Genomic DNA, 26,217 nt, shown 5'->3' with positions numbered 1-26,217 from the left:
AAAAAAAAAAAGGAAACTTTTAATTATACATCGGTAATATCAGTTAATTTAATCAGATATTCCATTGTACTGTAACTAATTGTCAGACTTTACTCTCATGCAGATTGTTAGCTACTATTCAATAAACATGAAAATTATCACTTTCAAGGAAAAAAAAAGAGCAAAAAAAAAAAGAACAAAAAGGAAAAAAAAAGAAGAAAAGGAAAGATTGATTTAACAAAATCAGCCGAAAGATTGCAGATATCTTCTGAACACTATTCTCTTGACTTCAAAGTTCCTTCTAGTGTGTACAATACTTTGAGCTGTGGCAATTTTGTTATTAAGACTTCTGTCATAAAGATATAAGTATTTGTGCTGTCAGAATGTGAGCAAATTGTTTCAACTTGCTTTCCATGTCTTTTTAAGACTTGTCAGCTATTGGAGAAAAGATGAGTCAATAGAAGTATAGTGCACTACACTGAGGGATAACTGGGGAGGGACTCAGCCATTTCACTTAGCCATTTAGTTTTCCATAAATGCCTTCTCACAAACAAATTTTAAACTGAATCTAGCCAACGTATGCACCTGAGATTTTAAATTAAACCTTTTTCTACTTAAAAAAGCCCTCTTTCGTACATTATCTACTGAGAGGGTACTTACCTTTCCTCAACTCGGATCACTCTTAGTATGAAAATTTATGCCATCAGGCTTTATCTAATGTTAGGTACTAATGTTTTTGAACTACACCGTGTCTGAATGAGTGTTTTTCTTCCCATATGTAATTTATGAAGGTTAATTTAGAATGTAACAACTAAGTTTACTCTATCAAAATCTTGAAAGGAAAGGGCAAATAAGAAAAATATTTAACATTTTTATTTATGCTATTCATATGTTCACCTGAGGTAACACTTCTCATTTACATCTGTTATTGGCCAAATATCAAGAGAGATCCATCTGCAGCAACCTAGCTTTCTGGATCAAATTTTTAAGCATCTGTCTCTCTCTACGCAGTGTATCAGGAACAGTTATATGGATTCCACCATGTCAAGATTTTTGTAGGCTATAGATTGCAACAACATAGGAAGAGCTCATTTGTTGATGTAGACCTAAGTAATTTGATCAAAGTCATGCCAAAACTGTAGCAAAGCAAGAAACACCTAATTTAGATTATAATACTGTAAATATCCTATCCATGAACAATTGATTTTTTTTGTCTTCCTACTAAACTTTTTCTTCAAACAAACGTAAAACAAGAATCTCAAACCTGTTTCTCACAACTTACCTAAAATAATGACCATGAAGGTGGACAGCATTTACCACTTCAGGCTTAGAACTTCAACTGACATAGTTTTTATCTCTAGTAAATTAAATATCCTGGAAAAAAAAAAAAACTACACATTCTAAACATCTTAATGCCTGAGGAATGTACTCTAGACTGTAAGACAGTATGCACTAGCAGCTCTCAGAGTCCTGTAACACTGCTTTTATGCTGAGCATGGTCATTACCTTTATGTTCCATCTATAAACTGAAAACAAATCTAAGATTTAGAGGTACTAAATTCTTTTATTTTAATGAAACACATATTGACTTTTGTTCTAACTAGTACTGATATTTCAAAATATTAATATTTTCCTTTCTTGTCACATTAAATAGAGCTTCTCAGTGCCTTTTACACTTGCAGACTAAAGAATCATTTAGCCCTCTGTATCTGAAATTTTTAAAGGAAAAATAAATAAATAAATACAAAAAAATAAGAAAGAATATTTTGATGGGGTGAAATAACATCTTCCAGACCAATGAGCATATCTGGGGATCTACACTGTTAATTTATAGCTATCAAGAAAACAACTATTGAGTGGTACAAAATTTTAGCTGCTATGGTTTATATTTAAGGGACTACTGGCTAGAAGCCCGAAATACTTGGACTGTTGCTGGCAGGTCCGATCAGATGCTCTCCTGCTAATTTTCTTTGTCCTATTGACAGTTTTGTTTTAAAAAAGGAATTAAAACATTTTTGTGAACTTTGCTATTCACAGTCTTTGATTTTAATTTTACTAATCTTGGGGAAAGTGGAGAGTATGGGATTTTAATTGGGCTTTTTTGAAGTAAAAGAGACAATTTCTTTATATGTGTGGATTGTTGACGTATCAGCACCAAATCTGTAAGAAGATTCTGTAAGAGACTTGTTGCTATTGACTTGTTTCCAATTTTTATTGTCTTTCTCTGTGTATTTTTATTCTCATCAGAAAAGAGCTGCTTCACTAACTCTATAATTCAAAGAATAATTGCAGCACAGAGGCACCAGAGCAAAGATGCTGGGCAAATCCAGGAGTGTGTGCAATACTTTATTTAGCAGTTGGCAAAAGTATCAGCTGCATTAATAATATTGAAAGCCTTGCCAACAGAATTATTTCTCAAGGGATTGACCTTGAAAATTGTAGCTATTTACGTGAAAACTCGAAGAAACAGTTCCATTGATTCTACTCAGTACCAGGTAAGAATCACAGGAATTTAATCCAATCTTCATCTATCACTTCCCAGGGAATGAGTTACTCCTTTTTACACAGATCAAGGCTACAGTCTCTCCCTTTTATTCTACAAGCTTCAAAGGCATAAAACTAACATAATACAGAAAAATTACATTAATTCTATAATTTACTTAAATATTCACTCCTTTAATTTTACCTAGGCATACACAGATTAAGAGATGGAGATACGTACACACCAACTTTACTCTTGTAAACACAGAAACATAATTATCTTGAAGTGAAGCCTATGTGTCTTCCACTGGGTTTAGAAATGAGCCATGCCTTCTTACAATTTTACATATTGTCATGGTTTCATGATTTTTCATTATCAGTATTCCACATCATAACATCATGTAATGCACTGGGGGTTTGACTGCTGATGCTCAAGTTCCGGGTGCCTGTCCGGAGGAGAAGAAGAACTGCATTTCCCTAGGGGACTTTGCGGTCAGTGAGGAGATATAACTCCCAGCAAGGTCACCTGATGTTCTCTTCTTTGCCTGTGCTTCTTCGCTTGCGCTTCTCTGCCCACGTTTCTCCATCTGCGCTTCTCTGCCTGCGCTTCTTCATCGGCTCAACTGGACTGCACTTCTCATCTCAGCATTGTGGTGAGGCCGATCCACCTTCCAGACACACACTCTCTCTCTCTCCTTATATTCTGCTGATACTATATTTAGTAAATTAGTTTGTTTCACCTCAGATTGTTGCCTCTGTTTTCAATTATTTCGGGGTCCCCTATTTTCCTTTTCCGGGGGCGCGTGCCCTTCTAGTCACGGAACCGGACTGAACCAGCCTCTAAACCATTGACACATATGTAAATATATTTAAATTAATCCCTCCTTTTTTTCTTATATCCAATCTAAATCTCCCTTGTTTTACTTTGAAACCATTTCCCTTTGCTCTATCACAATAAACTCCAATAAGGAGTCTGTCCCCTTCCTTCTTACAGGCCCCTTTTTAGACACTGAAAGGCTACCATCATCTCTTCGAGGAGCCTCCTCCAGGCTGAACAGCCCCAGCTCTCTCAGCCTGTCCTCATAGGAGAGGTGTTCCAACCTTTGAACATGCTCCAGCAGGTCCATATCTCTCCTGTACTGACAATTCCACAAATGCACTCAATACTCCAGGTGAGGTCTCACCAGCACAGAGTAGAGAGTCAGGATCACCTCCCTCAAACTGCTGACCACTCTTCTTTTGATGCCACCCAGGACACAGTTGGCTTTTTGGGCCGTGAGAACACATTTTTGGCTAATGTTCAGCTTGCTATCTGTCAGTACCCTCAAGTCCTTTTTGGCAGGGCTGTGTTTAGTCCTTTCATCCATGTTCAGGTTCTTCAGCTGGTCGGAAACCCGATCTTTGCTTACAGTGGCAAGGACATTATTCCCCTCACCTTTCAAGCTATTCACTTGAGAGATGTGTGAAAAGCAGTTGCCAGTGAATATTGAGGCAAAAATGTTGTTGAGTACCTCAATCTTCTTTCATGAGTGACTGTATTTGTTTCCCACAAAATATTCATTCACTACTATACTATATTGGCAGATTTTCTCTACACAGAATACAAACTAAGTTCCCAAGGATACTCATACCTGGAGGATATCACAAGAGTCAGACAGGATTTTTTAGTTGTAGGTGCAGGGTTTTTCCAACACACTTCTTAAATTTTGTTTAGTGGACTGTCTCTCCAAATCTTCTCTAATCACTAGTGTTTAAGTACCACCATGCTTACTCTTAATCAATTCCTAACAATTAGCTCTATACAGCAATAAAAGTCATGGATGTATATTAAAAAATAATCAACTTGCATGCTCACATGAAATATAATAAGAATAGTACATGAAAGGAAAAAATAAAAAATCAATTTTAAACAACAACAAAGCAGTTAGAAAATGATGTTTTTCATCACACTGGATTAACAATTTGATATTAATTTTATCAAGCCTTAAGTTGTTAAATGATTTACCACAAGGATAGAGGAAAATTCTTACCTTTTGAAGGAAGTAATATTTCCACAGAGATGCAAGCAATCTTGATACTCCATAGACAGAGTGATAAAACTGCTTTCTAAAAGGTCTAATGATCAAGAATTCTTCAGAGGAAGGGAGAGGAACACACTAGAGAACTGAGTATATAAGAATGTCTGCAAGCTTCATCTTCTTTAAAATGATGTACTAACACTACACTCTCACAGCAATTAAATTCATACTCTCATGGCTCTCAGCTTTGATATTTAGATAATATAATATGATCAACACTTCTTCTGTCTAATACAAAACATAGCAAGATAAATTATTTTATCTTGGTCTAATTTAAGTGCTTTTATGATCTTTGGAAATTATGTGTTTCTATTTGAATTAGAAAAAATATACCTTTTTTTTTCTTTTTACTTTTCACTTGTTTGTATTAAATTACTTTATCAGAGCAATTAACAAACAGCAACACATTCCATCTGTTTAGAAGCAGTGGTCTTAACAGACATCACACTAATACAGCTCTCTTATGTATACAGAATATAGCAAGGTACTTCTACCATTCACTGTATATAAAGTTTTATGCATTAGTATTAAAGAGAGCTACACAGAATAATCACAGATTATTGAATAATTCAGTTTATGAGGAATTTCAGAAAGTTATTTGGTTCAATCCTTTTTTTCAAGCAAGACCAACTACATTAAGATGCTCAGAGACTGCCCAGTTGAGTTTTGGGTGTCTGCAAGGACATAGATATCACAGAATCTCTGTACTTTTGTTCCTAACCTTGACCATTCGCATGCTGAAATTATCATTCCTCATCCGTTGTTAGAATTCTACGTGTTCCAACTTGAGTCTCTTACCTCTTGCCCCATTAGTGGACACACCTACAAGAGTCTAGTTCTGTTTATTGGTTAATAAAATTAGGTACTAGGAGTAGGAATATTAGCACAATCAGGAAGCAAAAGACAACAGTAAGGACTCACCTTGTACTTCTCAAGGTTCGGTGAAGCCGGTTCCCTCAGTACCTACTTTAACCTCCTGTCTTCCACCACCTGCTGAATTTGCAACAATTTGTGAAGAACTTTCTTCTAGAAGAAATGCAGAAACAGGATGAAATGATCCAAATAAGGTCTCACAAGTGCTATACAGAAGTATAGCACAAGTGTCATGCTTTTATAATTTTGTTATCAGTATTCCACATCATAACACGGGTAATTAAAGAGTTAACACTCCAGTTCCATGAACTGACAACTTTCTGGATACCTGGTTCTCAGAAGAGAACTACATATTCCATTGGGACTTCACGTTCAGAGAGGAAGATAAGCCACAGGAGGAAGTCACGGGATATCACTGTCTGGCTCTCTCTTGCTTGCTGCCTGGCAGTGCATGGGTGTACTCCCCAGCCATGTGCCTTCAGTTCAAAGTAGGCTTTTTGGTTTCAGAATTCTCTCTTGTCTTATTTTATTTGATTTTATTAGCCTCAATTTCAATTATATTGTATTACATTGTGTTATTTTGCATTCCAATATCATATTTAGTAAAATTAAGTTTTCCTCCTTAGATTGTTGCTGCTGTTCTGTTTTTGGGCCCTGCTCCATCTGCCTACCCTTTCCCTTTTTCCTTCCCATTTTGGGGACAGGGGGCATGGGCCTGCTACCCCCTGTTATGGGCAAAAATTGATCTAGATAACTCTGTGACACACTTGTTACTATGATGGTTGGATTTCTTCACCACAAACGTACACTGTTCTCATATTCATTTTTTTCCCCCACTTTTCTGCAGAGCTTCTACCCATTTGGAACCAAACTGGAGCCAACTAGACTTTGCATCACTACCTATCATTCCTTTAGGCTAACAGTCCAGACAACTTTTCAGTCACTTTATCATCCATCAATCCAGACCATATCTCACCAGTGTGACCACAAGGATACTGTAAGACACTATGCTGAAGACCTCGGTAAGCAGGTAAACAACATCCATTAATCTACCCTCATCCACAGGAGAAACTTACATCTTTTTAAAAGACAGTTTTGTGTTCAGGTATGGTTTGCCCTCAATATTTGGATCATGCTGACTGTTCGTCTTCCTGTCCTTATATCTGTAAATAGTTCTGAGAAGTTTTATTTCTTCTTTTTCATAATCATAATCTTCAGAGACTGAGCAACCTGTAGGCTTCCAGATCTCACACTTGCTCTTGTTACAGGGAATGTGGTCTTTGAATTTTGATATTCATCATGAATGCCTCCCAATTGATTTGGTCATTCAAAGGTGATAGAAAGTTCTCTCAAATGATAGCAGACAGATCTGTAGCTTTTCTAAGCAATTCATTTCCCTGCTGAACTCCAATCCCACAGATTACATGGGTAAAACCAGGGGTCTGGGAAATCTATACTGAAAATCAAATGACTAAAAACAGAAGCAAAGAAAAGCACTGAGTGCCTCAATGTTTTCTGATGTTATGAGGTCCCCTTCGTCATTCTGCAGTGGCCCTATGTTATCCTCAGCTTTCCTTCTGCTGCCTAGGCACTTAAAACATATCTTTTTGCTCCTCATTTTCTTCACTTCAAATCCTTCTGAGACTGAATAAGAAGCCATGATGCTTCTTTAAAAGAAAATTGCATAATTTCTTCTTTTCTGATCAAACAATATTTAGCATAGGAAAATGTATCTGAATTCTGAACACTTAGTATGAAGAATTCTACCCTTCATTAATATGTTACATAAGGTTCAAATAAAAATCACTTTTGAACTAATCTGATCTAGGAGACACAAATTCACCAATTTCTTCTAAAAAAACACAAACAAGCAAACAAGTAACCAAGATCCTATACAGACTAACAAAGTAGACATCATCAGCCACTGAATGCTTCCCAGAAGGGGATAGCTTTCTGCTAATGCCAATGAAATCTTCTAGTTAAATGGAAAAAAAATCCCTTTCTATAATTCATAATGTCCTTTTTTTTTTTAAGTTCCCCAAACTATGGTGTGGCCACTCTTCAGTTTAGGAAACACTGTATTATAGCTGTTTTTATTGTCTCAGAACATATAAATACATTTAAGGTCACACTAGCAAGAGACATCCTAATTCACAATCTTTGTCTGTTTCTACATTTTCAGTCTGGCCTTTTATGTCTCTCAGGTAATTTCTCATAGCTTCTTCATAATTTTGCCTTTTTTTTTCTTTCTTTTTTTTTTCCCAAGAGATTGACAACACATGGAACAACATTCAATGAAAGAAGTATTCCTTTTTAAAATAGTTATTTTTAACAGTAGTTTTTTCTGTGACTTGATCACAAAAGTGTATGAACCATACTTGTTGGAATTCCTCCAGTATGCAGATTTACATATATCCATATATATATATACAAACCTATTAATTTGAAAATCTTCTGAATTACTATTTTTAATTTTACATTAAACTTGTGGTTTTGTTAGTTTGTTTTATGATTTTTGCACTGACTTTTAATTCAAGAAGCAATATAGTGATAGCTAAAAAGACAGTAGCAATAGCTTATGCTCATGGAATTTCCCAATTTTTTGTAGTTCTTAGTGCTATGAAATCAGCCTGCTGTTTCTGTTTTGTTTGTTTGTTTTTGTTTGTTTGTTTTTTTCATTGAAAAATAAAATAATTAAGGGTAAATGTTAAAAATGAAAAATAAAAAAAACAACCTCTGGCAACTCTGAAGACAAAGTTGGCACGTGTCTATTGAGGCACAATCGTTAACATGTGTAATTAACATTACATCGATGCCAATATGATGTAGTCTGCCAGTTTGAGTAAAATAGTGATACTGTTGAAGAGTGTCAAGGCTCTATTGTCTTATTCTCCTCTTCTCCTCCCATTTCTTTAATGACTAAACTATTCAAAGACCACAGGCCATTGAAGAACAAACACAAATTAGCAGAAAGTGTAATAACATATACTCATATAAATGTCACTCAAAAATTTAACACATTCACGGGACTCCCATAGTAACACTTAGTAAAAGGATGAAGATTTACAGTTGGCTCAGATAGTCTGAAGCAGATGGATTCATTGGTTCAGAAAAAGTAAGAAATTGATCTTGTCACTCTGTCTGAAAGTCTATGCCTATAATAAAAATCATGTGGTTCTCCAGCTCTGCATTTTATACAAAAGATACGACATTTAGACAGACGCTACCTAGTGAGAAACTGGAGCTCTTAGTAATTACATCTAGTGTGAACAGACAGCTCCTGAATTTACTCTGATAAGGACTCGTGTGTTGTTTATTGAGAATATGCATGCATTAATAGCAATAAAATAACCATTGTATGCTGTTATATTTGGATGTCACTTATAAAGGAATGGCAAAATAGTTTACAACGGTGAAAGAAACCATTAAAATTGAAAGAGAATGCAAAGCCAAACATGTTAAATAAGTAACTGCACGCAAAATAGGATAGTTTTTTTTTTTTCCAGAAACTGAAGACTTACAGATGGTGAAGATGTGAAAGAAGGATTTAGGATTGATAAGCCTACACAGTCATACTTGAATGAATTGCTTGCACTGGAGTTTGCTATGGAAATTAGAGTTTCTGAGACTGGATTTTTTGTGTGACCATGAGGATATTTTCCAAATTAAAGAGTCAAAGAAGTAAAATAAAAGTGTAAACTCACCATTACTATTTGGTGTTCATGCTAAAGTTTCAAGAAGCTCAGAGTAGTGTGATTTATACCCTTCACATTTATTTTTCTTACTTTATTGATTGCATGCACCTTCACAACATTCTTAAACTGAACAACCAGAGGATCATTTTTGAAGATTGATTATTGTCATTGAACCTGCCTTTATCTCCAGGATTGTTATGGTGACACAAAGGAAGTATGATTTAGAATAGGAAGAGCATAAAAGTTTAGTCAGAAATCATGTGAATGTTATTTGGTACTTCTGATAGCCAAGAAATGAAGTCTATGACATTATTTTTACGGATATACAGACTGATGATCAAACAGTCATCAGCAAATCAGCCACTTCTGAAAGATGCATTCATTCTAGCTTTAAAAATTGGGGCATTAAAAATATTGTTTACATCATATTTTAGAGGCAAAATGGAAACCATACCTCCATATGACAAAAACGTAGAGGACATTTATTGACTGCTAGAAGTTTAAATATTACAGCACGTCACACCTCAGTTGGAAGTGTTAGACATAACACCAAATCATTTCACCAAAGCAATGCACATACGAGCTTTTGGACAGACCTTTGCATCTCACCACCACACTTTTCTTCCCATAAATTAGCAAAAAAAACAACTAAACCATATTAAATAAAATTCAAAAAGAGCTTTTGTCTTAGAAAAGCATGAGTTGCTAACTGGTTATTCCAGAAGCAGTCAGATTATATATATATTATATATATATATATATATATATGATTATGCATTAGTCACAACCATTAATTATACCTGCTCCTTTTACTTGCACAAAGATGACAAAATTAAATTCAGAGACTGGGAACTATTCACCACCTATATATGTTAAATAATTTTTTGCACCTGTGCAAGATTAAGAACACTTTTTGTACTGTTATAAATTAATTTTGTATTCATCTTGCTTTTGTGCATGAGCACAAAAGAGAATCAGCCTTCAGAACCTTTGTACTTTTCTTCTCCTTTTTACTTTTTTTTTTTTTCTGGTAATGTCTAGAATTCAAAAAATTTCTACTTTTTTTTTTTTTTTTCTTACAGTCTGGTGAATCTGAGGTAATGAAAGCAAATCTTTGGGCAAGCTCATGGAACAGTTTAGGGGGTAGTTTCTTCAGGCGTAAAGCATCTGACCTCAAGAATCTGGCAGATATCACTGCAGCATTATTAGCAGTCACTCAGGTCTCCAGGCAGATATCAGTAAGTAGGAATGGTCATGCATTTCAATATGTGCAGTTAACCTACTTAGATTAGAATTTATTATTTATGATGATTATCAGCACTGCAGATCTTGTAAATGGCAGTAGGTCAGTGCCATGATAATAATTAAGGAATTCATTATAGGATAAAAAAGGTAAGCTTCACTTTTCTCTTTTGAAACAGAATCGAACATAACAGTAATTTGACTGAAGAAATTGTTTCCAGAAAGAAGCTACAAAGGGTTTGGGGTTTATTTTCCCCATTTACTGTATTCTGAAGCTGATTTCACAGCCTTCTATATTCATTGTAGCAGTAATACTAAAAGGTCCCTGAAGCCTTCTTTTAAGAAGTTCATTAAACTCTTAGTGAAGTTTTGTGTATTTTTATTCCCGCTATATTACAGAATAAGACACATAATACCTCCAGGAGTCCGAAATATGGTAAAAAAATCATACATGCAAAGCATATAAACTTTGTGCAGTTTGCTGTCTTTTTTATTGCATTGTTTGATAAAGCTCCCTGTTGTTTGAACATATACAATTCTTTATTCTTTAATAATGGAACTTAAATGTCATGGATGCCTTACAAAGCTTTTGTTTATAAATTTTATTAGACAGAGATATGCTAAATATCTCGCAGGGGATTTTGATATTGCTGCACATTGGAAAACCACTGAAAAATACCTATGAATTAAATCAGCCTGAAGATGAACCATATTTTGAGATTAAAGAGAACAAGAAATGTTTGCAATTTACTGAATAAAACACCTGTTACGAATTAATTTTTTTCTTGTTAACTCATTAACATATTACCAGATCTAAATGGAAATAGCTTTATTGAAATCTGGTTCCATTCATCATATCTAGCCATCAGAAATCCTCCAGCATGTATACACTTCCAGAGAATTTAAAAACAAACATACAAACAAACAAACAAAAAAGCAACAAAAAACCTGCTAGTAAAGAAGCAGCACATAATATTAATATAAGTACAAATTACGGAAGAACAACAAAAATAGGAAAAATTTGCTTCACATATTTACATGTTATTCTTTCATTAGTCTTTAATATAAGCATGATACTGGTTAATAACAAAAGAAATGATTTAATTGGACAAAAATAATGAGCATATGAACTTAGTTTAGCATATAGATCAACTGGGCAAAAAATATTCTTTCCCTCCATCCATCACACCCTCATTATACTTCTAGTGGTATGGAAGAGCAGAAAAAATGTGCTAGTTATCTTTATCTTCTCACAAACATTGAGTAATGATCTGGGTAAGAATGGGGAATAAAAAAATAGCAGTAAGCTCTTCACAAAATTGTCTTGAACATACTGCAGGGAAAGAGAAGCTTGTACTGGTCAAGGCTCTCAGGCAAAATAAACTCATTGTAATTTTAGAAAAACATTCCTTTCATGGGCTGTAAGGTGGTCTCAGTCCTCTGTAGTGTGTGTAATGATTCTATAAAGTTTGGATATAGGCCTTAGGTTACTGTGCGGTTATTTAATGTATTTTGAGCAACAAAAAGAACTTACTGATTGTGTAACAAGAAAAAAAAGAGAGATTAAGTAATTCACAAAATATCATAAAGTGGAATATGATTTTATTTTATTTTTATTTGATTTCTAGAAATTTGAAAATTCCTTAACTCCACTGTAAAACTTGAAAAAAAACTAACATACTTTATAAGCAGATGGCTTTAGAACTAGATTATGATTAAAACAAATACATTAATTAATATACGGAAAGAGATAAATTGGTAGATTTCTTAATTTGGAAAATGTGGATGGGAATTTTAAATAGAAGATGTAGAGGAGGAAGGAAAGAAGGAAGAAATGAAAAAAAATTGTTTCACCATTACCATGCTTAATTAAAATAGAATCCATAGAAATATTAGAATACCATAAGCAATGAAATTTTTTCATACAGGTCAGAATTTCCAGTCTGTTTATAATAATTTAGTAACTTGCTGGTATGGATGTGTCGTCATGTAATGCTGTGTCATTATCAATTCTGATATACTATTACCAGAAAATGATGATTAAATGTCAGCATAGCACCAGATTCAGAGAATGACTAAAACAAACAGTTTATCATGATAAGTGAAAATAGAAAAGCATTAATATCTTCAAGCTTAAATGCTGTTACTAAGAAACTATGTGTGATCATAGATCACTACTCACTTTAAGGGAGTTGCCATCATTTTTCAAATAAATAATATCTGAAAAAGGGAATTTAGGAGAAAAAAAAAAATACAAGAAAAAGTCCTAGTTAAGACCATCATGGACTGGCATCCTTATTTCTTCTATTTTAAGAGCTAATAATATTTTACATGGGTTTTGTGTGAGTTATAGAATCATAGAATCATAGAATCACAAGGTTGGGAAGGACCTACAAGATCATGTAGTCCAACTGTCCACCCATCACCATTGCTACCACAAGCTACTAAACCAAATCTCGTAGCTCCTCATCCAGATGCCTCTTGAACACTCCCGGGATGGCGACTCCACCACCTCTCTGGGCAGGCCATTCCAGTGCCTGACCACGCTCTGAGAGAAAAGTTTTTCCTTATGTCTAATCTAAACCTCCTATGGCACAACTTGTGGCCATTTCCTTAGGTCCTGTTTATTGCCTGGGAGAAGAGGCCGAACTCCTCCTCATCATAACCTCCCTTCAGGAAGTTATACAGTGCAATGAGATCTCTGAACCTGATTCCCTGGACGCCATGCACGTGCCATGTGTTATTCATCAGTTAACATTCAAATTCAATCATTTAGCGTTCATAGATTTAAAAATGATTTATTTAAAAGGGAAGGCAGGAGTGGTGGGGAATGGCTATGTTAAGAAGTGGATAGATTCTGTAGAGCTGTCTATGAAAAACTGTCATGATGAGGTTGAAAGTTTGTGGGTTAAAATTAGGGACCAGACCAATAAAGGACACAGATGATCAGGTCTACCATAGGCCACCTGACCAAGGATAGCTTTCTGAGGACACAAGAACACTCCATTCTCTGGTATAAGAAATCAGTGAAAAGAGTTAGGAAATTGGCATGGCTGAGCAAGGATCTGCTGGTCAAACTGAGGGATAAGAAAGAAAACTGTAGGCAGTGCAAGCATGGACATGTAGCCAGGGAAGTACATGCAGATGATGCCCAGCAATGCAGCAATGCAGGAAAGACAAGGTTTAGATGGAACTAAACTTATCATGGCAAGTGAAAATTAACAAGAAGGAATTTTTTATATACATAGGTCAGAAAAGACAGGCAAAGGAGAGTGTAACCTCTCTAATAAATTAGGACTGAGTACTGCCTTCAACAAGTTATTTGCTTCAGCATTTTTTGGCAGTCAGGCTTCTCATGCCTCTCATGTCCCTGAACTGTCTAGGCAGGAGTCAAAGGAAAAAATCTCTCCAACAGGAGAGAACAACAGTAAGAGCAGATCAAGTCAGAGAGTGCCTCAAGAGGCTGAATGTGTAGAGTCTATGAGGATAGATCACTTGCATCCCAGGATCCTTAAGGAACTGGCTGATGTGGTTGTCAAGAAACAAAACATCATATTTGAAAAGTCATGGCTGTTAGGTAAAGTCCCCTGTGACTGGAAGAGAGGAAACACCACTCCAATTTTTAAGAAAGGTAGAAAGGATGACCAAGGGAACCTGCAGGCCAATGAGCCTCATGTCTGTGCCTGGGAAGATCAAGAAACAGATGACCCCAAAAGTTTGTCTAGGGACCAGTGCACTTCAATGTATCTATCAATGACATACACAGTGGGATTGGGTGCTCCTCCAGCAAGTTTGCTGATGACACCAAGATGAGTGGTGCAGTTGACACCATAAAAGGAAGAAATGCCATCCAGGGGGTCCTGGATAGGCTTGGAAAGTATACGCACATTAACCTAATGTGGTTCAACAAGGCCAAGTGCAAGATGTTACACTTGAGGTGGGCAATTCTTGATATCCTAGAAAAGTCATAACCATCAGGTGAAGTCTCTGGTGACTGGAAAAAAGCCGATATACCACTAATTTTTAAGAAAGATAGAAAGGATGACCCAGGGAACTACTCACCTGTTATCCTCACCTTAGTGAGGAACATCATGGAGTAGATCCTCCTGGAAGCTATGTCAAGATACATAGAAAGCTAAGACATATGGAAAGGAGGAGGTGATGTGGAATAATCAGTATGGCTTCACCAAGGACAGGTCCTCCCTGATCAACCTAGTAGCCTTGTATGATGGTGTCACTGCATCAAGGGAGAAGGGAAGTGCCACTGATGTCATCTATCTGGAATTCAGTAAGGCCTTTGACACAGACCCCCAGAATATCTTTCTCTCCAAATTGGAAAAATATGAATTTGATGGGTGGACTGTTTGATGGATAAAGAGCTGGTTTTGAGATCATACCCAGAGAGTGGTGATCAGTTGTTCAATGTATCCATGGAGATAAGTGACAAATGGTTACCTCATGGAGAGACATGGACCTGTAGGAGCATGTTCAAGGGATGGAACCTCTCCTGTGTGCACAGGCTAAGAAAACTGGGGCTAATCAGTCTGGAGGAGGCTCCTGGGAGACCTGATAGTAGCCTTTCAGTATCTAAAGAGGGGCCTGTAAGAAGGAAAGGGACAGAGTATTTTCAGAGTCTGTTGTCACAGGACAAGGGAAAATGCTTTCAAAGTAAAACAAGGGAGATTTAGATTGGACATAAGGAAAATATTTTATTATTAATGTAGTGACACACAGGAATAGGTTGCCCAGAGATGTGGTGGAAGCCCAGACCTTGGAGACATTCAAAGTCAGGATAGGTCACACTCTGAGCAACCTGATCTAGCTGTAGACATCCTTCCCTGCTCATTAGAGGGGTGATGGACTAGATAGCCTTTAAGGATTCCTTCTAACTCAGAAGATTCTATGATTCTATGATATCTTCAGAGACTGAGGGAAGACCTCATTGAGAATAGCCTTGCAGAGAAGGGCTTGTGAGCAAAAAGCTTGATGTCAGCCAGCAATGTACATTTGCAGCCCAGAAGACTAGCTTCATCCTAGGCTGCATCAAAAGAGGAGTGGCCAGCAGGGCATGGGAGATTATTTTTCCCCTGTACTCGGCTCTTGTGAGACCCAATCTGGAATACTTCATTCAGGCCTGTGGTCCCTAACACAAGAAAAATGTGGAGATGTTGGAGCATGTCCAGAGAAGGGCCATGAAGATGATGAGAGGGCTGCAGCACCTCTTGTGAAAAAATATTTAGAGAGTTGGGCTTTTTCAGCATGGAGAAGGCTCTGGGGAGTCCTCATTTTGGCCTCCCAGTTCTTTAAGGGAGCTTATTACCAACTTTTTACGTGATCTGATAGTGATAGAACAAGGAGAGCTGGCTTTAAACTAAGAGGAAAGATTTAGGTTAGACAATGGGGAGAAACTCTGCTCACAGAATATTGAAGCACTTGAATGGGTTGCCCAGAGAAGTTGCAGATATCCCATCCCTTGAACCATTCAGGGCCAAATTGGATGGGCATCTTAATTTGGTGGTTGGCACTCCTGCCCATAACAGGGTGCTGAAATTAGATCATCTTTCAGGTGCCTTTCAAAATAAGCCACTCTGTGGTTCTGCATTTCTATGATTATTTGATACTATTCTGTAAAGTCTTTAATAGTTTGTACGTACATAAAGGTAGGCAGCAGGTATAATTGCCTTTGACCACCTTTCAGGTCACCTAAGAAGAGTATTGGTCACAGTCCAGTAACAAGGAAGGAATAGCTTACTCCTTTCTAAGTATCAGTGCTTGCTGGAAACTCACAAAGGAGACAAGTACAAGTAGAGATGCTTCCGTTTGGCTGCCAGCCTTATATAAAGTTAGGGAGGGGTTGCACAGGTGACTTGCTTACACCTGTGCTCCCAGGGCTGGCCACAGTTCTTTAAAAGGTGCTCAGTCACTTGTTCAGACTGTGACCTAACGGTCCCCATACAATGTAATAAATGGATGATATGAGAATCCTCCAATGTCTTTCTCTTTCAAAATTTTCTATCCTATTACATTCTCTTTGTGTTTCAACTTTTACTGTTTTGTAGCCAGGTTAAGGTTTACTAAAGGAAGAGTCATAATAGAAAGCAAATTATAAAATCTAAATCTTGATTTGTTGTTTGTTAATATTGTTGGACTTTGGCTAAAAGCCCTCTAAATGATCCAAATTGGCTTCAGTTATTCCCAGACTTTTAAAGCAATCCAAAAGCTAGGGACTCATGAAGGACAAAAATAAATTCTGTAGGAGAAATTGCCAAGCTCTCTTCAAACATTCACCTTGTACTGTATTCTTTTTTCTCCTCCCTCACATTTATTTCCCCAGTGTTAACAGGAACAAGTGGAAGGTTTTGTTTCTGTTTGAAGTGCTCTTCAAAGACTTATTTTGGTTGTTCCATATATCGCAAAACTACAAGAGTAATTTCAGCCTCCTTCTCTTACTTCTTTTTCCCACTGCAACACAGTTCCCATGTGGAAGCTGGGATACAGGACCAAATTTTCCTATTCGGTTTGACCTGTATTTTGGCTTTACAAATAAGAATCTGAATTAATGTATAAGCATTCAAAAGTTAATTCAGATTCAGATCCTACCTTTTGATTATCTCAGAATTGCTGAGGATGGCAAAGTAATTTCAGACAGTGCTGGTTGCTCATGGCACATTCAGACATGTTTTGATTCTCTCTTAAAGCTAGAAACTCCACTAGTCATCTAAGAAAGTTGGTTCAGTATTCAGTCATCCTCACTATTGAAGGTTATTTATTCTCTTCAAATTGAATTTCCTGTATTTCAGTTTGTGCTCATTGCTTCTTGTCCTGTCGTTGGATACCACTGAGGTGGTATCTGTAGAATCTGTATTCATTTTTATTTCCTCCCTTCAGGTATTCATACACACAGATGAGAATCCCCCCTAAGACTTCTAAGCTGACAGGTCCAAGCTCTCTGCCTCTCCATATAACTTGAATGTTTTTATGTCATTTTGTTGGACTTTTTCTAGTATGTCCTTGCCTCTCTGACATTGGGTAGCCCAACATTGGATACAGCACCCCAAATAAGTCTCAACAGGGCTGTGTCAGCTCCCTCAACTTTTTGACTCTGCCTAACAGAGTCTAGGAGGCTGATGTAGGGTGGGTTTTTTTGTTGTTGTTGTTTTGTTTGTTTGTTTGCTTTTCTTCGACCTTTTTCATCCTATTCTCTTTTCATCCTATGCTCAGTGTATGAGCAAGATAATTTTCCTTTCCTTTACTTCACTTCCCTTTTTCCTCAAGATTTGAATTGCAGCAGTCCTTCTGTTTTTTGTTTCTATGAAGTGTAACATGGAATCCCCAGTTAAAGGAGAAATGGTCAAAGTATATTATTGCTTTGACTCTGAACAGTGTTTGCTGGTGGAGCTCAGGCACTGTATTTAAGAACTGCAGGGTTACCAACTCACCTTTCTCTTTCCCCTGCTCTGCCTGAGCTCTTGAAATAGCCTAGATGGAGCTGTATGTGACAAACCAATGCGGTGTCTGCAGAAGAAGAATTCTCTGCCAAGCTCAGTCTGCCTCCCATCCAAGTTTAAGGAGCTGGGAATCATTATTTTTTTTACATTTATGCTGAAATCAGTCAATTAGTAACATTTTATATTGAGTGGAATTCAAATAAATCTTACCCAAAATTATCAGAATTTCAATTACCAGTACGCAGTGTTCATGAGTCATGCTGCAAATGTTATGAAATAAACTAAAAATGATGAGATTTAAAAATAGTATATGTAGAGATTTATTTAGTTTTATTAGTTTTGTTTTCAGATACTCCCAAACCCTCATTTTTCTTTCATATTTTTCTTTTTTCCTTTTTTTTCTCTTCTCTTTTTCTTCTTTACCTCTGAGGGCAAGAAACAGACTACTTTTACTCTGAAATTATAGACTGTTATTTTCAAGTAACTGCAGTGTACAGTCTTTCAGAAAGGACTGTAAATATCATGAGGTTTGGCAATTTTGCCACAAAATTTCATTCCTTTGGATACCCTGACAGGCTGAAAGCAAAGAATAAAAACAGTCCTTATTAAATCTCTAGAAGCCTATATTTCATTTGCTATATTGTCTCCCTGAACAGCTATTTTGTTGTCTTTAAATTTGACCTTGTTACCATAAGAGTAGAATACTGGCATGCATTTTTCTGTCCATCCCCGAAGTTGATCCAACATGAACAAAAGGAATGAAAACCACTTGTTTTTGTAAAAGTGCCAGGGTAACAGCAGGGGAATATTTAGAAATACTCAGAAATTGCAGTATTTCATTTGATTCTCACTTCTAACAGAAGCTTCAGATGAAAATATGAACCTCAAGTAGACATGATTAATTTTACAGAATAAGTGATTTAGTGATATCCTGATAGCATGTAATCCATAATGCTATTTTCCACTTAGCTATCATCTAATTCATTAAGAGTTAAGTTCCCAAACACTTTTTTGATCTGGTTCTACATTTTCTTCTAGAGAGTCTGTAACTGCACTGGACAAAAACTCTCAATTACCTTTACAGTTTTTTTATGATAACTATTGCTGAAAATGCCATGGAGATGTCCTGTAATTAATGGCAATGGTACTAATGGTTTCAAAGCATTTAAAGTCTTTTGTCTGAAAAAGATTAATAGAATTTAACTTTGTAAACCAGGGAAAATCATTCTTCCATATGTTTTCAATCCAATATGGATTCTGATCTTTTTATGCTTGTTCCAAGATTTTTTATTGAGTATTGAAGAAGGAAAAAAAGTGAATAAAAAAACACTCTTCTACATTCACTTCACAAACAAAATAGAAGAGGACCGTCTTTTTGTTTCAGAAAATTGAACATTAAGGTGTGGTCACTGGGTCAAAATCAGTTCTTGAGAAAAATCAATAACATTTACTTCCCAGGGTTTTCTTCTCTCTTATCGGCCCTAGTCTCCAATGGCAGCCAAAATCCAAGTCTGTACTGGCTATTCACTATGTGGAATACCCATATACAAAAGGAAATGTTGACATTTCTTCTGTTTAACCTGACAAATAGTCATTCAGACTGTATAGTCAAACAATGACAATCAGAGAACTACCAGTGAAATATTTGGATTGTATATGATCTCACCTATACAATTAAAAGGAAAAACATTGTTCTGTTTCTCTCTCACACTCTTTCAACTCTTCACCTTTCTCTTTTATTTTTATTCTAAACCATACAGCCAACAAATATTCTAAGAAAATAGCCTGTAGCCATTTAATTTAGGCTGCAGCCTTTGTAAGAGTTTACACTGTATTTTAAAGTGTTGGCAAAAAAACTTACTAGGAAAATCCTCTAATGGAAAATTCAGGAAAGTGTGTTAAAAAGATACAGTAAAAGATGTGCAATATCCTGATTTTAAAGTGTTTTGGGGAAGCTACATATGTTTAGATTCTCCCTGTACTAATTTATGCCTTAACTGTTCTGTCAATCACAGGAGTTTCAAAATTATTCTAAAACTAGTTAAAGCTGAAATTTGGGTTTAGTAACCTCCTTATGCAGAAAGATAAAGGAAAGTGGAAACATGACATATCTTAAACATAGGTTACTTGAACCAATAATACATTCTAGAATAAATGAATCATCTGAAATAACATAGGAGAACAGGTAACTTGTATGTAGCTTAAAATGTCTGGAGCTAATGAGATGAAATATCATGAGCTTGATTCTCTGTCCTGGCAAGTATGAAGTCCACTTATCAATCTAGACAGCAGGAACAGAGACATTTTGGTAGATGTGTCTCAGAATAATACAGAAATAGAGGAATCATGCTTTATATTCCTGTTCCACAACAAGGCTGTACTGCAACAGATTGGATTGGATGGAAGCAGTGATTGGATAGAAATAGTCTAGGTATCTGACAATGCAAGAGAACTATGTTTGTCCAATAAGGAAGAGCTTGAAAAAGGATGGAAAGGAAGTAAAAAGTAATAATCATAGAAATTATGTTTCAGAAGAATGAGTTAAGAGTAGGTTAGAGGTGCTAAATGATGTTTGGGAAGAGACAAAAAAGAAGTGGGGGAAGTGAATGGCAAATATATGAACAGGCAGAAGTTTATTTGCGCATCATAACTGATCTATGAAGAACCAGTTTACACTCAGAAAAGTGTGTATCTGAATTCATAAGTATTTTAAGTTGCTTTTTTTTTTTTTTTTTAAGTGGCCATTTAAAGCATTATTGACAGATGGTTCTATAATTCCATAAAGCAAAGATACTATTTCAAGAGCACTTGGATAGAAGCATGTTGTTTCTTATTAATAAACACGTTTCACCAGGATGAGAAGCAGGCTTTTCCTGTAAAGCCTTTGTGACAATTTTTAACAAGTATTAGCTAATCTTGAATAAAACCCAGAATCATAGGAGGTAACATATGAAAGATATGTATCTCCTAGAACTGTAAATGTAGAGCTGGATTTTAGTTTGTAGCAGGTCACAGACAATGTGCTATGCTAACTGCACAAGCACCAATGTAGGTCAGCCATTGTCTGGACTTGTCTTACCCTGTCTAGAAATTTGTTTTAACTTGTAACAGCAATTATCACCTATTACTTACCTTACTTTAGCTTTTCATTTTCTTTGGTTAATAGAAAAGTATATTATTTTCTGTTAAATGTATGCAGATTTCTAACTAATGGCTAATAAGATCAAGTGATCTTCTGTGCAGAAGACTTTTCTTTGATCCTAGAATAAAATGCATCTGTAGTGGTTTGAGAAGGAAAGATGTAGGGTTTTGGCAAGGATGCTTACGCACAGGCAGAAACTGATACATGAGGCCCAAGACTGTAAACAGCATACCAATCAACAGTTACTGATTGCAAAGGTTCATGCTTCTGGCAGAGTCTAAGTAGTTTTAGAGATAACAAGAAGAACAAACCACAGATATATAACATGATTAAAAGAGATCTTATGAAGTAAATCATAAGAAGAATCATAGAACGCTCAGGTTGGAAAAGACCTAAAAGATCATTGAGTCCAACCACAGCCTAACTATACTACCCTAACTCTAAAAACCCTCCACTAAATCATGTCCCCAGGCACCATATCCAAACAGTTTTTAAACATCCAGGGATGGTGACTCTACCACCTCCCCGGGGAGCCTATTGCAGTGCTTAACAACCCTTTCTGTAAGGAAGTGTTTCCTGATATCCAACCTAAACTTACCCTGGAGCAACTTAAGGCCATTTCTCCTCGTCCTGTCACCTGTCACCAGTGAGAAGAGGCCAACCCCACTCTCACGCACCTTTCAGATATTGGAAGAGAGCAATAAGGTCTCTCCTCAGCCTCCTTTTCCCCAGACTAAACAGCCCCAGTTCCTTCAGTCTCTCTTTGTAAGGCATATTCTCCAAGCCCTTCACAAGCCTTGTTACCCTTCTTTGGGTAAAGTTGGATATCAAGTGGATTTGTAGACAAATAAAAGAGAACAAAGTGTTGAGCAGGTCAGCTGTCAGATAAGAGTGACCGCAAGCAAATTCTAGTGAGGAAAGGAAAGGAAACACCATCAGCATCTTATTCATCTGAGCCTAAATGAGAACAACACATGGACCCATTACTGACTGAAGCCATCTTCTTGACAAGAATGAGCTAAAAAAATGGGTAGACCCAAGAAAGTGTGTACATGTATCGTTTTAAATGTACACAATCTGAACTATGTTAGTTTCATTGCAGCTGGACTAATAATAAATCTTAGAGTAAATGGATAAGATTTCAGTTACACTAATAACAAATGATTTGTTTTCTATATTTGCTGTGTTTCCTTTGGCTGTACTTTGAGCATAGGAAAAGGATGAGAATATAGTATTTTCTGTAACTTGAATGCAAAAAATTGGTGGCAGATATTAATCATAATAATTATCAGCTTTGTAAAAATATAAATGTCATATAGCCCACAGTGTTATTCATTTGGGAAAAAAAAAACAAAACTGAAATTCAGAAAAATCTCAAACTAATTTGATTTATAGCTGTGAATCATTCATTTAGTCATTAAGTGTTGGATATTGGCCAGGAAAATCTATATACAAATATTTTTTTCCTGAATGTTTAATGGAGAATATTATTTGTAGTTTATTTTTACGTTTAAAAGTTTTTAGATCATGTCCAGAGTAATTAGAAAATATTTAAACTACATATCAATAAGAGAAGCTACTGGAGTGTATTTTAACAACAGAGTGATGAAACCATTTTGTATTTGATCAGTTTTTGGTTTTAGCCTCTGATGTTATAAGGCACAGCTACTTTGCTAAATAGATTTCTCATTTAAATTTTTGTATAGAGAAGGTTTATTAAAAAAAAAAAAGATTAGGCATTGTTCTGTCATTCCTGGACATATTGTGTTTTCATGCTGCGCAGAAATATTTGCAATAATTTTGTTATACATAATTTATGTTCTACTAATTATGGTACATAATTAACAGAAAAGATATTGCAGAGAACCATAGACCAAATATTCACATAAATTATTATTTTAATTATTTATTTTAGTGGACTGATTATTCTGATTTTAAATATTAATTTTTTCTTTGTCCAGTTCCGTAAAAAAAAAAGGCAATTAAGAATCAGAGCTGTGCTGTATTATGTGTTGTCTGCACTTTGAACTTGCTAACTGAGTATAACAAAGTTTGTCAAGTGGACAGAGGTCTTAAAAATGTGAAGTTCTGAGAAATTTGTTGCAGCTAAGTAATCCTATTATTATCCCAATTAAGAAATAACTCTGCAAACTCACTTTTTATTAGACACTTAAGAATTTACAGGGCAGAAATAGATTCTAAGTTTTTCAAATGCTTGAAAATCCTTGATCAGACTTCTTGCTGTATTTATGAAACCCAAGTATGAATTCATAGGAAGTTAAGCTTTGCCAGACCGTTTCCAGAAGAGCTTTCCCTTGCTTTTGCTGAGTCACCAAAACTTGGATTTTTTTTTCTGCTATTTCCTGCTCTCTAGTCTTTCCAAGTGCAGATTCAAATTTTGGGATGCCCCTTCAGACCCACCTCCCCACACTTATTCACCTCATCATTCCAAACTTAGTTAAATCTACTTTTTCAACTGCTGAAGAAACAAACAAAAGAATGATTAATAGGAGAAATATTTTCTTCTCTTTTTCTGGAAAATAAGGAAAAACAACACGTTGCAACAGCAAACTATAATTATTTGAGGTAATGATTCTTACTAACCTAAACATTTTACAGCCTCACAGAGAATTTTTTTTTTTTTCCTGTGTTTAATTAAATAATGTTAACAGTGTAGGGCAAGCATAGCCCATATCTACCTCAATATCTTTGTTCATTTGAGGTGTCTGGAAACCTAATTACAACACTATCACATTATTTTCTGAACAGTATAGTAGACAAAACCTTCTAATACTTATGTACTATATTTTCCTCTTTTTTTGAAAGAGAAAATATGTTTCTCTGCAGGTTAGGTTAGTGCAATGTTTTGTGAAGGCAAATACTTTTGCAATCAGTTCCTCTGATATGACAGGAAAGTCTCAGAATGGTGCACATGACTTCCAGGGCTGTGAGCCCCTTCAGGCTAAGCATCTTCCTCCAGCAAGGACTGAAAATCTTTCAATTTAATTAGTTATCCTATGGATATTTCTCTATAACCTCTTTTCCGCTAAATCCCTCCTGACATCTACAAACAAAACCTCACTGCCTTGGAATGAACCAAAACCAATTCCCTGTGACTGATCTCACCAATAAGCTTGTTGTTAACAAAGGCCTTTAGATCTGACAGCGGGTCTGTGCCATGGGGCCTGAGGGTAAGTGCAGTTCCCAGGTCAGGGTACTCTGCAGCATGCAGATGCTTCAACTAACACTGTCTGTTTAATTAATTTCAGTCTGCTTCACCTATTTGAGCTTTTCACTTGCCTGCTGTTTTATCTATCAATAAATATAAGTAACAGATTATGAAAAAGAAAAATTCTATAGAGCAAGATGAATCATTTATGCTAACAGTATTAATCTCTTTCTGTCACTATGGTTGAAGGTTCGTAGGCAAGACATTAAGCAACTTACTGGCATACCTTTTATTCCTCATATATATGAGGTTTTTGTATATATCCAATATGTATATATCTGTATGCATTCAAGGGGTGCTCCAAAAGTAATGCCTCCTATTTTATGATGTTGGCCCAAAATATGAGATGTGGATGCTGGTTATATAGCAGTAGAGGTTGAACCCTCCCACCAGTATTCCATAACATTTTGTTGCCATGTGACAGATGACAGCAGAGGAGCAGTCTGACAAAATAGAGTCACGTGTGGAAGTACATTTGAAGAAAAGGCGTGTTATTGATTTCTTCCATGTAGAAAAATGGCATCCACTGACACTTGCTGAACATTTATGGACCCACAATAGGGATGTGAGCACAGTGAGGCAGCGGGTGGTACATTTCAGCACCACTTCTGGTGCAGATTTTTATGAAGGCAGCATGCAGGCTTTTGTTTACTGTTAGGGAAAATACGTAGCTAATGGTGGTGACCGTGCTGAAAAAGAGTAATAGTGTTTTGTAGCTGAGAATTTACTCAATCAAATACTGTTATTATGTTATTGTTATCTAACTAAAATGTTTCCACAGAAATAAATAGGCGACATTACTTTTGCAGTGACCTACATAAAAATTGTTCAGGTATTTCTATTTATAAACACAGGGTTCTTATCACCAGATAGTTATAAATTACTATTTTTCTAATTTCATTTAAGCATGTTAGAAAATTCTGCGTTACTGGGACTTGATAAAACTCATTTGTATTATAAATATCTCTAGAGATCCCTGGCAGATCCAGAACTACATTTTGTTAATGTACTACACAAACATGTAAGTGTATTAATCTTTATAGGTAGAACTTTAAAAACCTTTCAGTGCAGAATAAATAAATAAATAAACAAATAAACAAATAAATAAATAATGAAAAAAATTTAAGAAATCTACAAACCAAATAATCTTTTTTTTCCTAAAATAATGGAGCTATTTTTTTTTCTAAATCTATATCAATATTAGGATTATGGCCTTTCACTACAAATAGTCCTGACTATAAAACAGTCCTATAAATAAAAGCATAGTTTTAAAAGGTGGAAAACAATGGACTTCAACTGTGGACAAAACTTCAACATTGGAAAAGAAAGTCTGAATTTCATTTGCTCGGTGCTCATGGATGAACTTCTCTATCATTTGGGAAACAGTTCTGGACATGCTGGACCTCTCAGAGAACTGATTTAACTTGCTAACTGGAAGAAACTGGTTAGACAATAATTAGGTGATGGAAAGTTGGCTGATTTTGAATCAGAGCTTTTTATATTTTATTTTTTGTCTGACTTTGAACATCTAATAGTCACAATTACCCTTCTTTCTAATAGTCATTTCTAGTAGTCATTACCCTTCTTTAGTCAATTAGTCTTCATTCTAATAGTCATTACTCTTCTTTGAGAGAATAACATTGCTTCCTTTGTTACGAAACGTACAAACACAAATTCCTCATTAAGTGACTTCTGGATATGATGAAATAATGTAAAAGATGAGAACATGAAAAGTAGTTGTGCTAGTAAAATATCAAAGCCTGGAAAGTTAAAGGAAATCTGCTTTTCATTATGCCATCCCACTGTTGCAGGAAATAGGAAAGCAGAACACTCATTTGTAAATATCAGCTTTCTGTGTTAGAAGAAATATATTCCTCAAGTAAGAAGAAGGATGCAGTTCTTGAAAATAATATGTAAGGCCGAAGACAAGAAGTAACTGAATGAACAGACCAGTGGCCAAGAGAGTCTGAGAGTCTTCTTTTTCCACTAAAAACATAACACTTCTGGTGGAAAAACACTTTCTAGCACAGTGCTAAACAGAATAATTCCT

The 26,217-nt window shown here is 35.8% G+C and overlaps 1 long non-coding RNA gene across 4 annotated transcripts in view; it reads left to right on the top strand.

Moving 5' to 3' along the window:
* The window catches only part of LOC116216557, a 34,342-nt gene extending 23,217 nt beyond the window's left edge, over positions 1-11,125 (top strand). For all 4 annotated transcript variants that reach the window (XR_004159565.1, XR_004159567.1, XR_004159566.1 and 1 more), the window contains 2 exons: positions 6,259-6,441; positions 8,918-11,125. This is a non-coding gene — a long non-coding RNA (uncharacterized LOC116216557). The remainder of the gene's footprint in view (positions 1-6,258; positions 6,442-8,917) is intronic.
* Positions 11,126-26,217: the final 15,092 nt, after the last annotated feature.

This window comes from Meleagris gallopavo, chromosome 1, assembly GCF_000146605.3.
Source record: "Meleagris gallopavo isolate NT-WF06-2002-E0010 breed Aviagen turkey brand Nicholas breeding stock chromosome 1, Turkey_5.1, whole genome shotgun sequence".
NCBI lineage: Eukaryota > Metazoa > Chordata > Aves > Galliformes > Phasianidae > Meleagris > Meleagris gallopavo.
Note: the sequence above shows the minus strand (reverse complement) of the source record. Positions and strands in the feature narration are given on the sequence as shown.